Here is a 15,825-nt window from a genome sequence, read left to right as displayed (position 1 = left end):
CTCGAAAGTATAAACGCGCCGGTCGGGCATCCGGGTCACAATGGTAGCCCGCCATTCTTGCGCGCCATAAACAGTGGAGGCCTGTTAGCATGATAAGGTCGTACGGGAATCCTTCGTCATCATTAACTGCCAGAAACCTGATTCCGTGTGGATCTATCGGTAACTCCTTTTTCAAAGTCCTTTGCAACACGTCCCAGAAGAAAACCCCCTCCCAACAGTGGATGAAGACATGATCTATGCTTTCCGGTTTTTTACAAATGAGGCAGTGGGTTCCCCACGGCATGTAGAACCCACGTTGTTCCAGGAAAATTTTAACAGATAAGGTACCGGTATGTAATTTAAAGAAGAAAGATTTCGTGGCTGGTTGAACTGGCATCATCTTCACCCTTTTCAAGACGTCTAGGCCTGGGCCTCCACTGTACACGGCTCTGTACATGGGTACAAGCAATACACTATCACACAAATCACGGTATAACTTTTTCCGTTTTGCATTCCACAAATATTCACTTGAAAAACGAACACGCAAAAAAGAAACACTATCAACTATTTCCCGAAAGAACCCACGGACAGATCCTGGCATTATTTCGGTACCTACTACAAACTCGGGAAGTGATCTTGAAAGCCTCATTTGGATCACCGTGCGCAGAAATGGGTCGTTTGTATCTCGAAAGAAGAAGAATCTATTCACCAGTTGACGCAAGAAAAGGTGCGCCAACCCCAGACCACCATCCTTCACGCGTCGGAAGAGATTATCTCGGCTGCATCGCTCCCAGCTCGATGCCCACACGAATACAGCGAACACGCGGTGCAGTTTCTGCACATTAATCCGAGAGCACTGTAGGACCTGCATCACGTACCAGATCTTTGTCACGAGAAACGTGTTGCACGCTGTAGCTCGCGCGAACATGGACAAGTGAACGGCGTTCCATCGGTCGGCTTTTTCTTTTACTTCTTTTGTTCGCTCCTTCCAGTATTCGCTACTGTCCCTGTAGGCATCAAGGGGTGCGCCAAGGTACTTAACTGGCGTCGTGACCCAGGTTACGTTGGAAAAGTGGTCTGGTGTGGACGCCCATTCCCCGTGCCAAAACCCCAAACATTTCTGCCAGTTCACGAAGCTATTAGTGGCATTACCAAACTGTCTGACGATACTCACTGCGTTCAATACACTTTGCGTATCTTTACAACATACAGCCACATCGTCAGCATATGCCAATAACTTCACCTCTGCTGCTTGGAGGCAAAATCCCTTAATGTATTCATTTTCAATGATGGCCTGACATAGCGTTTCTATGTAAACACAAAACAGGAGTGGGCTGAGTGGACAACCCTGGCGAACGGAGCGCTTCACGTTAATGGGGGCCCCCAGCATTTGATTAATTATAAGTCTCGTATAGCAACTCCGGTACGCCATGGTCACCCCCTCAGTGATTATGTGGCCAAAATTAACATGTTGAAGGATGGTGAGCAATATCTCGTGAGAAACACAGTCAAATGCTTTCTCCAAGTCTAGCTGGAGGATCGCAACTGCCTCACACATGGCATCACAACACTCCAGCACACACTTCAACTTATGAATGTTAGTAAAGATGGTTCTTCCGCGAATTCCACACGTCTGGTGTGGGCCGACTACATCCTTAATGACTGACTGCATACGCCGTGCCAACACCTTCATCAATATTTTGTAGTCGCAATTAGTAAGCGCAATGGGTCTGTATGATGAAAGTTGCTTGAGCTTTTCGGTGTCTTCTGTTTTCGGTATTAGTACGGTATGGGACTGGCCAAAGGATGGTGGAAGTATTTTCAGTTCGTATGCTTCGTTGTAAACGGCGGTTAAGATATGAGCTAGGTGGCCTTTAAAAGATTTGTACCAGGCGGCACAAAGACCGTCTGGACCTGGCGACTTGCCAGGATTCAGGTCTTCGATGGCCTTCATCACTTCATGTTCTGTTAATGGTCGTTCTAAGGTTTCTTTAACTTCAGACGACAGCTGTGGCATTCGTTGCAAAAATAAATTATTGAAATCGTGCATGTTGACAGGCCTGAATGCAAAAAGTTTTTTGTAATGCTCAAGGAACGCATGCCCTATGTTATTGTTATCGGTTAATACCACCCCTTCATATTCAATGGCCTCAATCTGCTTACGTCTGGAATGTTTTTTTTCTAGTCCCATCGCTCTTTTCGTTGGCGTTTCCCCGCATGTTAGTCTTTCTGCTCTAGCACGCACGAGTGCGCCTCGATAGCGTTCTTCGTCGAACACTTCGAGCTTTTTCTTAACAGCGCGCATATCGTCTTGATAAGCGCCCGGTTGCTTGCATTCCAGCGTCGCCAATTTTGCCAGCAATGTTTTTAAATCCTTTTCACTGGCCTTTTCTTCATAACGCAGTACGCTACTTCTTTCAATTGCTTTCATTTTGATGGTTTGCTTCAACAACTCCCATTCCTCGCCAAACTTTATAGAACTATCCGTTGCAAAAGAATTCAGAGCAGCCACTACCTTTTCATTAAAAGTTTCATCTCGTAGCAGCTCAGAATTCATTTTCCACAGTTCCCAAACGAATTTGTTTCGTTCTTTCTTGCTGCCTACCCTGCATTTTACCAGGCAGTGATCCGAGAATGATATGGCCGTAACTGCATAGCACTGGCATTTTTCTACCAAATCGTATGATAGATAGATCCGGTCTAATCGTGCGTGACTTGTGCCCTGAAAGTGAGTGTACATCACGTCTCGGTCAGCCCGAAAACACTCAGCGACATCTTCTAATTCGAACTCATGTATAATTTGTGCGAGGATATCGCTGCTTTTGTCATAAACTACGCGTCGCGTAGACCTATCCTCAGCATTCAATACGCAGTTGAAATCCCCTACACAGGCTATTGTTTTTTGCACAGAGAAGTGATGCTTTAGGTTCAAAAAGAAAGTTGCCCTCTCTTGCACTGTATTAGGTGCATAAATGCACAACACGCGCCATTTGACATCGCAATAACTGAAATCACAAACGACAAGTCGACCGGAAGTGCACGAGAAGTAACCGTCAATAACCAGTCCTGGAAGCTTCCTCACGAACAACACACATCCCGCCGAAGTCCCTAAGGCGTGGCTCACTACCGTATAGTAGTTGTACGTGAACCTTTGCACCATGCTCCCGGTCTCCTCCTCGCCGTCTACCTTGGTTTCTTGCACGGCTAAAACGTCGAGGTCGTGGTCCACTAGTAGTCTGTAAACCTGACTCTGTTTCTTTTTGGCGGCCAGACCTCGAACGTTTAGCGTGCCGAGGCTAAGCGACGGGTTGGTAGCCATTACTGATTTAAACGGGAGGGGAGAAGGCCCGGAGCATGGTGCTCACCTTAACGTCTAGCTGACCGCTAGACGCCTCCGTGGCCATCCGGTGGCCGTCGTCCGAGTTCGTCTTTGGTCGGCTTCGGGGTGAGCCTGCGGTCAGCCTCCAAGTTCGGCTTAGGCTTGATGGTGGAGCGCCTTCCGGGTAGCGTCTTAGCGGGTGGTGGCTCGGAGTCACCGCCGGCCTTTCCGTCGACTTTCTCCTCGTGCTGCAGGGATCTCTTGACCGGTGCCGAGACGGATTCGACGCGGGCGCTAGCATGGGTCGCGTTGTCGTCCGCCTCTGCCTGCGTTGCATCCGTAGCTCGCTGGTGGCTCTCATTTTCTTGCGGGGCCGTCTGCACGCTCTCGACTGTAGCTGCTGGTTCCTTAGGGGGAGGGATATTATTCCTTCCTGCTTCGGCCTGCTTGGTCGTCGCGCTCGTTTCTGCCGCCACGTTGCTGTTTCCAGCACCCTTGGCCGCTTCCTCCGCCTCGGTCACGTCCATCATATGTTCTGATGCCGACGGCTCGCTCTGCGCCGAGCCCGCGGCTACTGCGTAAGAGCGTACACAGTCCGCGTCGTTGTGTCCAAAAAGCCTGCACCGGGAACAACGGGGAACCTTGCATTCTCGTCGAACGTGGCCAGAGCCCCGGCAGCGTAGGCACTGCATGGGGCGACCTGGGGCTACCACCAGCGCAAGCTCGCCGGCGACGCGGATCTGGTGGGGCAGGTCGTCAACTTTCATTCCGGCTTTCAGCTGCAGCAGCACTGCTCGGGTCGTCGAGCCCTTGTCGGACACGCCATCCACTCGCCAGCGCTCCCGGGTCACTTCCGTCACTTTGCCGAAGGAGGCCAGCGCGGTCTTGACGTCTTCGTCGTCCACCCCATGCAGAAGCCAGTGGATACGAAGCTTCACCTGTTGTTCCTTGGGGTCGATGACCAGGCAGCGACGCCCCTTCACCTGTAGCTCCTTCAGGGCAGCCAGCTTTTCGGCAGCCTCGGCTGTCTTCATCGTCACCGCCCATACATGGTTGATTTGGTATGCTCCAAGGGCGACGACGCCAGAGAGCATACCAACAGCTTGAAGCGCGTCCCGGAAATCTTCCACACGGAACGGGCGAACACGAGCGTCGCCGTGCAAAAAAACTGTATTTAAAACAATGCGTCCTGTAGGTAGCCGAGGCAAAATAATCTGGAAATCCTTATCTTCCTCCGTCGAAAGCCTGTTGCCGCGGCTAACAGCCGCATATGCCGCTCCATTGGAGCCCATGATCCTACGATCCGTTTAGCTCGGGAGCCGGAAGCAGAATGGCGCTGCGCCACTCTGCTGCTCCTCCACCGTTATGCAAATTTATTTATAATTGTAATAAACGAGAGTAGTCTCTTTAAGGCGAGAAAAATATGCGGGAAGCATATGAGAGCGCTTCTCGGAATGCAATTATGATTTTAAGACACCAAATTACTGCGCTGATAAGCTCTTTCCGTTAAATGGGACCAAAACAAAATAAAGGAAACATGTAGCAGAGCGTGGTTTCGTTCCACGGACCTCTGGGTTATGGGCCCAGCACGCTTCCGCTGCGCCACTCCGCTGCTCCTCCACCGTTATGTAAATTTATTTATAATTGTAATAAACGAGAGTAGTCTCTTTAAGGCGAGAAAAATATGCGCGAAGCATATGAGAGCGCTTTTCGGAATGCAATTATGACTTTAAGACACCAAATTACTGCGCTGATAAGCTCTTTCCGTTAAATGGGACCAAAACAAAATAAAGGAAACATGTAGCAGAGCCTGGTTTCGATCCACGGACCTCTGGGTTATGGGCCCAGCACGCTTCCGCTGCGCCACTCCGCTTTTTTTTTTTTTTTTTTTTTTATTTATTACCGGTTTTTTCGCAGAACGTGCAGTTTCCACACATTACAGTATCACAATTGCAATACAAACAAAAAGGAAAGAAAAGAGTCACACCATACAACAAAGCCGTCTGTCCCTATTGGACAGGCGTTGTCAACTTAAAATTCCTTCATGGCTGTCAGAGGTTCTAGCCTCCACAGCCATTCCGGAACACATTGTTGCATTTTCTGTATTTCTATGAATCGCGACATACATTCTCTGAAATAAACGCGAGCGGGCCTAGCGTCAGGATAACAATAGTACCCTGCCATCCGAGCCCGCCATATACTGTGGAGAGCGTTTAACATAATGAAATCATATGGAACCCCGTCATCATCCTTAATTGTCAGATACCTTATCCCTTGGGGGTCCACCGGTAACTCTTTTTTCAGGGTTCGCTTTAAGACGTCCCAGAAAAAGAAGCCCTCCCAACATTCCAAGAAAACGTGATCTATGGTTTCCTGCTTTTTGCAGATCAAGCAATGCGTTCCCCATGGTACGATACAACCTCGCTCTTCCATGAAAGTCTTCACTGAGAGCGTACCGGTGTGAAGCTTAAAAAAAAACGTTTTTACCCCTGGTGGCACCTCCATGCGTTTTACGCGTTTAAGTACATCAAGTCCTGGCCCTCCACTGTAAATGGCTCTGTATAACGGCACTGGGAAAACAATGTCGCACACATCTTTATACAATCTTTTCCTTTTAACATCGCAAAGGTAATCCATTGAAAATCGAACAGAAAGAAATCTTACGCTTTCGGCCACTTCCTTAAAGAAGCCACGAAGTGATCCGGTAACGCATGCCGTACTAACGACATGTGCCGGCAAAGCACCGCTCAACCTGAGCTGGCATACTGTGCGCAGAAAAGGATGGCGCACATCGCGAAAAAACAAGAATCGGTTGACTAGTTGTCTAACAAAAAGATGAACCAAACCCACACCGCCGTCTTTCACTTTTCTAAACAAATTGGTTCGGCTGCACCTTTCCCATGTTGACCGCCAGATGAAAACAGCAAACACTCTGTGCAGCCTTTGCACATTTGCTCTCGAGCAATACAACGCTTGCATGACATAATATAACTTCGTGACAAAAAACATATTACAGACTGTCGCCCTTGCAAAAATTGACAGCTTCACATCCTTCCATCTGTCCGCCTTTTCTTTCATTTCATTGGCTTGGCTCCTGCAATATTCATCGCTACTATTGTAGCTATTGAGAGGAACGCCCAGATACCTCGTCGGCGTTTTTACCCAGTTGAGGTTCGCGAAGTTGTCCGGTGCAGACTCCCATTTCCCGTGCCACAGGCCTAGGGATTTGCCCCAATTTATTCTACTACCCGTGACATCACAGAAATGTTTCACTGCCGATACTGTTTCCGTTACACTTGGTTTGTCTGTGCAACACACTGCAATGTCATCTGCATATGCGAGCAGCTTCACCTCTGTCGCTGCTAATCTGAAACCACGTATTTTGTCATTTCCGTTAATTACTACACACATTGCTTCTATGTATATGACAAATAACAGCGGACTGAGGGGACAGCCTTGGCGTACTGAACGCATGATGTTAATGGGGGCCCCCAGAGTCTTATTGACAATTAATCTTGTTGTGCAATTCTGGTACGCCAAGGCCACGCCCTCCCTGATGATGGAACCGACATTAACATGATCCAAGATGGCAAACAAAATAACGTGAGCAACACAATCGAACGCTTTCTCCAAATCGAGCTGAAGAACTGCAACGCCACCATCGGTGACGTCACAGCACTCGAGCACGCTCCGCATCTGATGGATGTTCGAAAAAATGGACCGCCCCTTGATGCCGCAAGTTTGGTGGTCTCCGACAATTTCCTTGATGACGCCTTGAAGTCTCGCAGCTAAAATCTTCATAAAGATCTTGTAATCAATGTTTGTTAGTGATACCGGTCTATAGGATGACACGGATCTGAGTTTGTCTGTTTGATCACTCTTCGGGATTAGTATTGTGTGCGCTTTTCCAAAAGATGGGGGCAATAATTTCTTCTCGTACGCGTCATTGAATACGTCTGCTAACAATGGGGCCAGTTCTCTTTTGAAAGCCTTATATAACCCCGCACAGAGTCCATCAGGCCCAGGCGACTTGCCCGAGTTCAAATCGCCGATTGCCTTTTCAACTTCATTCTCGGTAATGTTGCCTTCCAATCTTTCTTTAACGTCATCTCCCAGTCTCGGCATCCGTTGAAGAAAATCTGCTTTGAAACTCTCTACATTCGCTGCCTGAAATGCAAAGAGCGACTGGTAGTACTGACAGAAGGCGCGTCCTATGCTTTCGTTGTCGTCAACAAGAACCCCGTTCATTAAAATCTTATCCACATGGTTTCGCCGTCCGTGCGCCTTCTCGAGTCCAGGCGCCCTTTTTGTGGGCGTCTCCCCCGCCGCTAATACATCTGCTCGTGCACGCACGATGGCACCTTGATACCGTTCTTTATCGAACTGTTCAAGCTTTTCCTTGACGCTCCGCACATCGTCTTTGTACTGACCAGGCTCTCTGCACTCCAGCGTTATCAGCTGCTGAAGTAGTGTTCGCAAACCGTTTTCTTTATATTCCCTCTCAAATTTTAGGCAGCTTGACCTTTCTAAGGCTTTCATTTTAACTTTTTGTTTGAAACATTCCCACTTTTCAGCTATTGTTTCAGCTTCATCTTTGCGTATTTCATTAATGGCATTCCGTACTGCCTTTACAAAAGATTCATCATTTAATAATGAGGCATTCATTTTCCACATCTCCCAATTAAACGCATGTTTCCGTTTCCCTATACCGACATTACATATTACGAGACAATGATCTGAGAACGATACGGGTACTACAGAATAACCGTGGCATCTTGGAATTGTATCCAGCGAAATGTAGATTCGGTCCAACCGCGCATGGCTACTGCCCTGAAAACGTGTAAATGTCACGTCACGCCCCCCTTCCAGACAATCAAACACGTCATCTAGTTCATTTTCATTAATTAGTTTTGACAAGACTTCACTGCTTCTGTCACGCACACCGGCATTATTGGCTCTGTCACTAGCGCTCATTACACAATTGAAGTCTCCTAAGAGCATAACGCGCTTATCGCATCGAACATACTGCGAAAGGTTCGAAAAGAAACGGGCACGCTCTTCTACTGAATTGGGCGCATATACGCATATGACACGGTACTGAAACTCGCACAAAACAATATCGCAAAAAACAATCCTTCCAGATGGACAAGAAAAGGTACTTTGAATCTGCAGTTCAGGCAGTTTCTTCACAAAAAGAATGCACCCCCCAGCCGTGCCTAACGCATGGCTTACCACCGCAAAATACCTAGACGTGAAACGGCGCACCATGCTCCCGGTCTCCTCCTCCCCGTCAACCTTGGTTTCCTGGACGGCTAGTACGTCGACGTCGTGGTCAGTGACCAACCGTAGGACTTGACTTTGCCTACGACTAGCCGCCAACCCTCTCACGTTTAAAGTGGCAATATTAAGGGACGGTATCTGAGATATGTTGAGCTAAAGAGAAAAGTAGGCCCGGAGCATGGTGCTTACCGTTCACGACTAGCCCTCGGCTAGCCGCCTCCGGGACCTCCCGGTTTCCCGGCGTTGTTTGTGGGCGGCCCTTTGTCCGCAGGCTTTCTCTCAGGTGGGACATTCGGCTTTGGTTTTAAGCTCGTGCGCCTCCCAAGAGGTGTCTTTGTCGGCGGCCCTTCGCTGGTGCTGGTCGCGCCGTCGTTGCGGTCCTTAGTCTGGTCATGGGGGCGCTTGACTGGCGCACCAAGAGTCGAAGTCCGGTCGCCGTCGAGGACGGCCTCCTCCTGCTGCATTGCCGTCGCATCGTTGTCGGGCGGGTCCTCGCTACTGCTCCGCGTAGGCTGGCCCTCAGCGGTCGCGCCTTGCACCGTCTCACTCGGCTTCACGGTAGTCTCAGCCACCCTGCTGTCTACGGCCAAACTCGTCGTTCCACTGGCTGTCGCTGTCGGGACCGTGTCTAGAGTTCCTTTAGCAGCGTCCTCCGCCTCGGCCACGTCCATGACGTGCTCTGCCGCAACGTCACAAGTTACTGGGCCTGTTACGGTGGCATAAGATCTTACGCAGTCAGCGTCGACGTGGCCGAAACGTCTGCATAGAGAACAGCGGGGGACTCTGCACTCACGGCGGACGTGTCCCGTGCCGTGGCAGCGCAGGCACTGCATTGGTCGACCGGGCACGACGACCAAGGCCAACTCTCCGCCGACGCGGATCTGATGGGGCAGATCCTCCACTTTCATGCCGCTTTTCAATTTCAATATGACGGTCCTGGTGGTTGAGGTCTTCGCTCCCATGCCTTCGACGCGCCACCGCTCCCGGCTCACCTCCTCCACCTTGCCGAAAGCCGCGAATGCCGTCCGGACGTCCTCGTCAGCAACACCGTACAGCAGCCAGTGAAGCCTTAGCTTCACCTGTTGATCCTGGGGGTCAACGATGACGCACCGTCGTCCCTTCACTTGGAGTTCCTTGAGGTCCAGAAGCCTTTTTGTGGCACTCGCATCACTCAAGGTCACTGCCCAGACGTGGTTGATCTGGTACGCCCCTATGCATACCACATCAGGCAGCAAGCCCGTCGGCAGAAGGGCGTCCCGGAAATCTTCCACCTTGTACGGTCTCGCACGTACATCACCGTGCAAAAAGACGGTATTAATCACCAATTGACCTTTGGGCAGTTGCGGCAAAATAAAGGCATAATCCTTGTCGTCGTTTAGCCTGTTTCCGCGGCCTAAAGTGGCCGCTGTCGCTGCTCCACTGGAGCCCATGACTCTGCTGACCGCTCAGCTCGGCTGCCGGAAGCAGAATGAGCTGCGCCACTCCGCTGCTCCTCCACCGTTATGCAAATTTATTTATAATTGTAATAAACGAGAGTAGTCTCTTTAAGGCGAGAAAAATATGCGCGAAGCATATGAGAGCGCTTTTCGGAATGCAATTATGACTTTAAGACACCAAATTACTGCGCTGATAAGCTCTTTCCGTTAAATGGGACCAAAACAAAATAAAGGAAACATGTAGCAGAGCCTGGTTTCGATCCACGGACCTCTGGGTTATGGGCCCAGCACTCTTCCGCTGCGCCACTCCGCTGCTCCTCCACCGTTATGTAAATTTATTTATAATTGTAATAAACGAGAGTAGTCTCTTTAAGGCGAGAAAAATATGCGCGAAGCATATGAGAGCGCTTTTCGGAATGCAATTATGACTTTAAGACACCAAATTACTGCGCTGATAAGCTCTTTCCGTTAAATGGGACCAAAACAAAATAAAGGAAACATGTAGCAGAGCCTGGTTTCGATCCACGGACCTCTGGGTTATGGGCCCAGCACGCTTCCGCTGCGCCACTCCGCTGCTCCTCCACCGTTATGTAAATTTATTTATAATTGTAATAAACGAGAGTAGTCTCTTTCAGGCGAGAAAAATATGCGCGAAGCATATGAGAGCGCTTTTCGGAATGCAATTATGACTTTAAGACACCAAATTACTGCGCTGAGAAGCTCTTTCCGTTAAATGGGACCAAAACAAAATAAAGGAAACATGTAGCAGAGCGTGGTTTCGATCCACGGACCTCTGGGTTATGGGCCCAGCACGCTTCCGCTGCGCCACTCTGCTGCTCCTCCACCGTTATGCAAATTTATTTATAATTGTAATAAACGAGAGTAGTCTCTTTAAGGCGAGAAAAATATGCGGGAAGCATATGAGAGCGCTTCTCGGAATGCAATTATGATTTTAAGACACCAAATTACTGCGCTGATAAGCTCTTTCCGTTAAATGGGACCAAAACAAAATAAAGGAAACATGCACCAGAGCCTGGTTTCGATCCACGGACCTCTGGGTTATGGGCCAAGCACGCTTCCGCTGCGCCACTCTGCTGCTCCTCTACCGTTATGTAAATTTATTTATAATTGTAATAAACGAGAGTAGTCTCTTCAACGCGAGAAAAATATGCGCGAAGCATATGAGAGCGCTTTTCGGAATGCAATTATGACTTTAAGACACCAAATTACTGCGCTGATAAGCTCTTTCCGTTAAATGGGACCAAAACAAAATAAAGGAAACATGTAGCAGAGCGTGGTTTCGATCCACGGACCTCTGGGTTATGGGCCCAGCACGCTTCCGCTGCGCCACTCCGTGGCTCCTCCACCGTTATGTAAATTTATTTCTAATTGTAATAAACGAGAGTAGTCTCTTTAAGGCGAGAAAAATATGCGCGAAGCATATGAGAGCGCTTTTCGGAATGCAATTATGACTTTAAGACACCAAATTACTGCGCTGATAAGCTCTTTCCGTTAAATGGGACCAAAACAAAATAAAGGAAACATGTAGCAGAGCGTGGTTTCGATCCACGGACCTCTGGGTTATGGGCCCAGCACGCTTCCGCTGCGCCACTCTGCTGCTCCTCCACCGTTATGCAAATTTATTTATAATTGTAATAAACGAGAGTAGTCTCTTTAAGGCGAGAAAAATATGCGGGAAGCATATGAGAGCGCTTTTCGGAATGCAATTATGACTTTAAGACACCAAATTACTGCGCTGATAAGCTCTTTCCGTTAAATGGGACCAAAACAAAATAAAGGAAACATGTAGCAGAGCCTGGTTTCGATCCACGGACCTCTGGGTTATGGGCCCAGCACGCTTCCGCTGCGCCACTCTGCTGCTCCTCCACCGTTATGCAAATTTATTTATAATTGTAATAAACGAGAGTAGTCTCTTTAAAGCGAGAAAAATATGCGGGAAGCATATGAGAGCGCTTCTCGGAATGCAATTATGATTTTAAGACACCAAATTACTGCGCTGATAAGCTCTTTCCGTTAAATGGGACCAAAACAAAATAAAGGAAACATGTAGCAGAGCGTGGTTTCGTTCCACGGACCTCTGGGTTATGGGCCCAGCACGCTTCCGCTGCGCCACTCCGCTGCTCCTCCACCGTTATGTAAATTTATTTATAATTGTAATAAACGAGAGTAGTCTCTTTAAGGCGAGAAAAATATGCGCGAAGCATATGAGAGCGCTTTTCGGAATGCAATTATGACTTTAAGACACCAAATTACTGCGCTGATAAGCTCTTTCCGTTAAATGGGACCAAAACAAAATAAAGGAAACATGTAGCAGAGCCTGGTTTCGATCCACGGACCTCTGGGTTATGGGCCCAGCACGCTTCCGCTGCGCCACTCCGCTGCTCCTCCACCGTTATGCAAATTTATTTATAATTGTAATAAACGAGAGTAGTCTCTTTAAGGCGAGAAAAATATGCGCGAAGCATATGAGAGCGCTTTTCGGAATGCAATTATGACTTTAAGACACCAAATTACTGCGCTGATAAGCTCTTTCCGTTAAATGGGACCAAAACAAAATAAAGGAAACATGTAGCAGAGCCTGGTTTCGATCCACGGACCTCTGGGTTATGGGCCCAGCACGCTTCCGCTGCGCCACTCCGCTGCTCCTCCACCGTTATGTAAATTTATTTATAATTGTAATAAACGAGAGTAGTCTCTTTAAGGCGAGAAAAATATGCGCGAAGCATATGAGAGCGCTTTTCGGAATGCAATTATGACTTTAAGACACCAAATTACTGCGCTGATAAGCTCTTTCCGTTAAATGGGACCAAAACAAAATAAAGGAAACATGTAGCAGAGCCTGGTTTCGATCCACGGACCTCTGGGTTATGGGCCCAGCACGCTTCCGCTGCGCCACTCCGCTGCTCCTCCACCGTTATGTAAATTTATTTATAATTGTAATAAACGAGAGTAGTCTCTTTCAGGCGAGAAAAATATGCGCGAAGCATATGAGAGCGCTTTTCGGAATGCAATTATGACTTTAAGACACCAAATTACTGCGCTGAGAAGCTCTTTCCGTTAAATGGGACCAAAACAAAATAAAGGAAACATGTAGCAGAGCGTGGTTTCGATCCACGGACCTCTGGGTTATGGGCCCAGCACGCTTCCGCTGCGCCACTCTTTTTTTTTTTTTTTTTTTTTTTTTTTATTGCCAATCCTCGACATGTCACCACAACACACATTCCTTAAATGATATACACAGAAACGAAAGAAAAAGACAAAAAGGAAATAATGAATACAAAAACGGAACAAGAAACAGTAATATACACATTCGTTGCCGTCCGCTACTGTGGCATGACATTGTCGTATTAAAATTCCTTGAGCGCTGTCAGGGGTTCAACCCTCGGCAGCCACTCAGAAACAGGCACTTCTACATATTTTTGCATACATTCTCGAAAGTATAAACGCGCCGGTCGGGCATCCGGGTCACAATGGTAGCCCGCCATTCTTGCGCGCCATAAACAGTGGAGGCCTGTTAGCATGATAAGGTCGTACGGGAATCCTTCGTCATCATTAACTGCCAGAAACCTGATTCCGTGTGGATCTATCGGTAACTCCTTTTTCAAAGTCCTTTGCAACACGTCCCAGAAGAAAACCCCCTCCCAACAGTGGATGAAGACATGATCTATGCTTTCCGGTTTTTTACAAATGAGGCAGTGGGTTCCCCACGGCATGTAGAACCCACGTTGTTCCAGGAAAATTTTAACAGATAAGGTACCGGTATGTAATTTAAAGAAGAAAGATTTCGTGGCTGGTTGGACTGGCATCATCTTCACCCTTTTCAAGACGTCTAGGCCTGGGCCTCCACTGTACACGGCTCTGTACATGGGTACAAGCAATACACTATCACACAAATCACGGTATAACTTTTTCCGTTTTGCATTCCACAAATATTCACTTGAAAAACGAACACGCAAAAAAGAAACACTATCAACTATTTCCCGAAAGAACCCACGGACAGATCCTGGCATTATTTCGGTACCTACTACAAACTCGGGAAGTGATCTTGAAAGCCTCATTTGGATCACCGTGCGCAGAAATGGGTCGTTTGTATCTCGAAAGAAGAAGAATCTATTCACCAGTTGACGCAAGAAAAGGTGCGCCAACCCCAGACCACCATCCTTCACGCGTCGGAAGAGATTATCTCGGCTGCATCGCTCCCAGCTCGATGCCCACACGAATACAGCGAACACGCGGTGCAGTTTCTGCACATTAATCCGAGAGCACTGTAGGACCTGCATCACGTACCAGATCTTTGTCACGAGAAACGTGTTGCACGCTGTAGCTCGCGCGAACATGGACAAGTGAACGGCGTTCCATCGGTCGGCTTTTTCTTTTACTTCTTTTGTTCGCTCCTTCCAGTATTCGCTACTGTCCTTGTAGGCATCAAGGGGTGCGCCAAGGTACTTAACTGGCGTCGTGACCCAGGTTACGTTGGAAAAGTGGTCTGGTGTGGACGCCCATTCCCCGTGCCAAAACCCCAAACATTTCTGCCAGTTCACGAAGCTATTAGTGGCATTACCAAACTGTCTGACGATACTCACTGCGTTCAATACACTTTGCGTATCTTTACAACATACAGCCACATCGTCAGCATATGCCAATAACTTCACCTCTGCTGCTTGGAGGCAAAATCCCTTAATGTATTCATTTTCAATGATGGCCTGACATAGCGTTTCTATGTAAACACAAAACAGGAGTGGGCTGAGTGGACAACCCTGGCGAACGGAGCGCTTCACGTTAATGGGGGCCCCCAGCATTTGATTAATTATAAGTCTCGTATAGCAACTCCGGTACGCCATGGTCACCCCCTCAGTGATTATGTGGCCAAAATTAACATGTTGAAGGATGGTGAGCAATATCTCGTGAGAAACACAGTCAAATGCTTTCTCCAAGTCTAGCTGGAGGATCGCAACTGCCTCACACATGGCATCACAACACTCCAGCACACACTTCAACTTATGAATGTTAGTAAAGATGGTTCTTCCGCGAATTCCACACGTCTGGTGTGGGCCGACTACATCCTTAATGACTGACTGCATACGCCGTGCCAACACCTTCATCAATATTTTGTAGTCGCAATTAGTAAGCGCAATGGGTCTGTATGATGAAAGTTGCTTGAGCTTTTCGGTGTCTTCTGTTTTCGGTATTAGTACGGTATGGGACTGGCCAAAGGATGGTGGAAGTATTTTCAGTTCGTATGCTTCGTTGTAAACGGCGGTTAAGATATGAGCTAGGTGGCCTTTAAAAGATTTGTACCAGGCGGCACAAAGACCGTCTGGACCTGGCGACTTGCCAGGATTCAGGTCTTCGATGGCCTTCATCACTTCATGTTCTGTTAATGGTCGTTCTAAGGTTTCTTTAACTTCAGACGACAGCTGTGGCATTCGTTGCAAAAATAAATTATTGAAATCGTGCATGTTGACAGGCCTGAATGCAAAAAGTTTTTTGTAATGCTCAAGGAACGCATGCCCTATGTTATTGTTATCGGTTAATACCACCCCTTCATATTCAATGGCCTCAATCTGCTTACGTCTGGAATGTTTTTTTTTCTAGTCCCATCGCTCTTTTCGTTGGCGTTTCCCCGCATGTTAGTCTTTCTGCTCTAGCACGCACGAGTGCGCCTCGATAGCGTTCTTCGTCGAACACTTCGAGCTTTTTCTTAACAGCGCGCATATCGTCTTGATAAGCGCCCGGTTGCTTGCATTCCAGCGTCGCCAATTTTGCCAGCAATGTTTTTAAATCCTTTTC

The 15,825-nt window shown here is 48.0% G+C and overlaps 2 non-coding genes across 2 annotated transcripts; both read right to left on the bottom strand.

The window, feature by feature from the left end:
* Nucleotides 1-10,777: 10,777 nt before the first annotated feature.
* Nucleotides 10,778-10,849, bottom strand: TRNAM-CAU (transfer RNA methionine (anticodon CAU)). Its single transcript has one exon. It is a non-coding gene; the product is annotated as a tRNA-Met (tRNA).
* A 711-nt stretch (nt 10,850-11,560) lies between these two features.
* Nucleotides 11,561-11,632, bottom strand: TRNAM-CAU (transfer RNA methionine (anticodon CAU)). The gene has a single exon. It is a non-coding gene; the product is annotated as a tRNA-Met (tRNA).
* Between the last annotated feature and the right edge of the window lie 4,193 nt (nt 11,633-15,825).

Source organism: Dermacentor andersoni, chromosome 1 (assembly GCF_023375885.2).
Source record: "Dermacentor andersoni chromosome 1, qqDerAnde1_hic_scaffold, whole genome shotgun sequence".
Classification (NCBI taxonomy): Eukaryota; Metazoa; Arthropoda; class Arachnida; order Ixodida; family Ixodidae; genus Dermacentor; species Dermacentor andersoni.
Note: the sequence above shows the minus strand (reverse complement) of the source record. Positions and strands in the feature narration are given on the sequence as shown.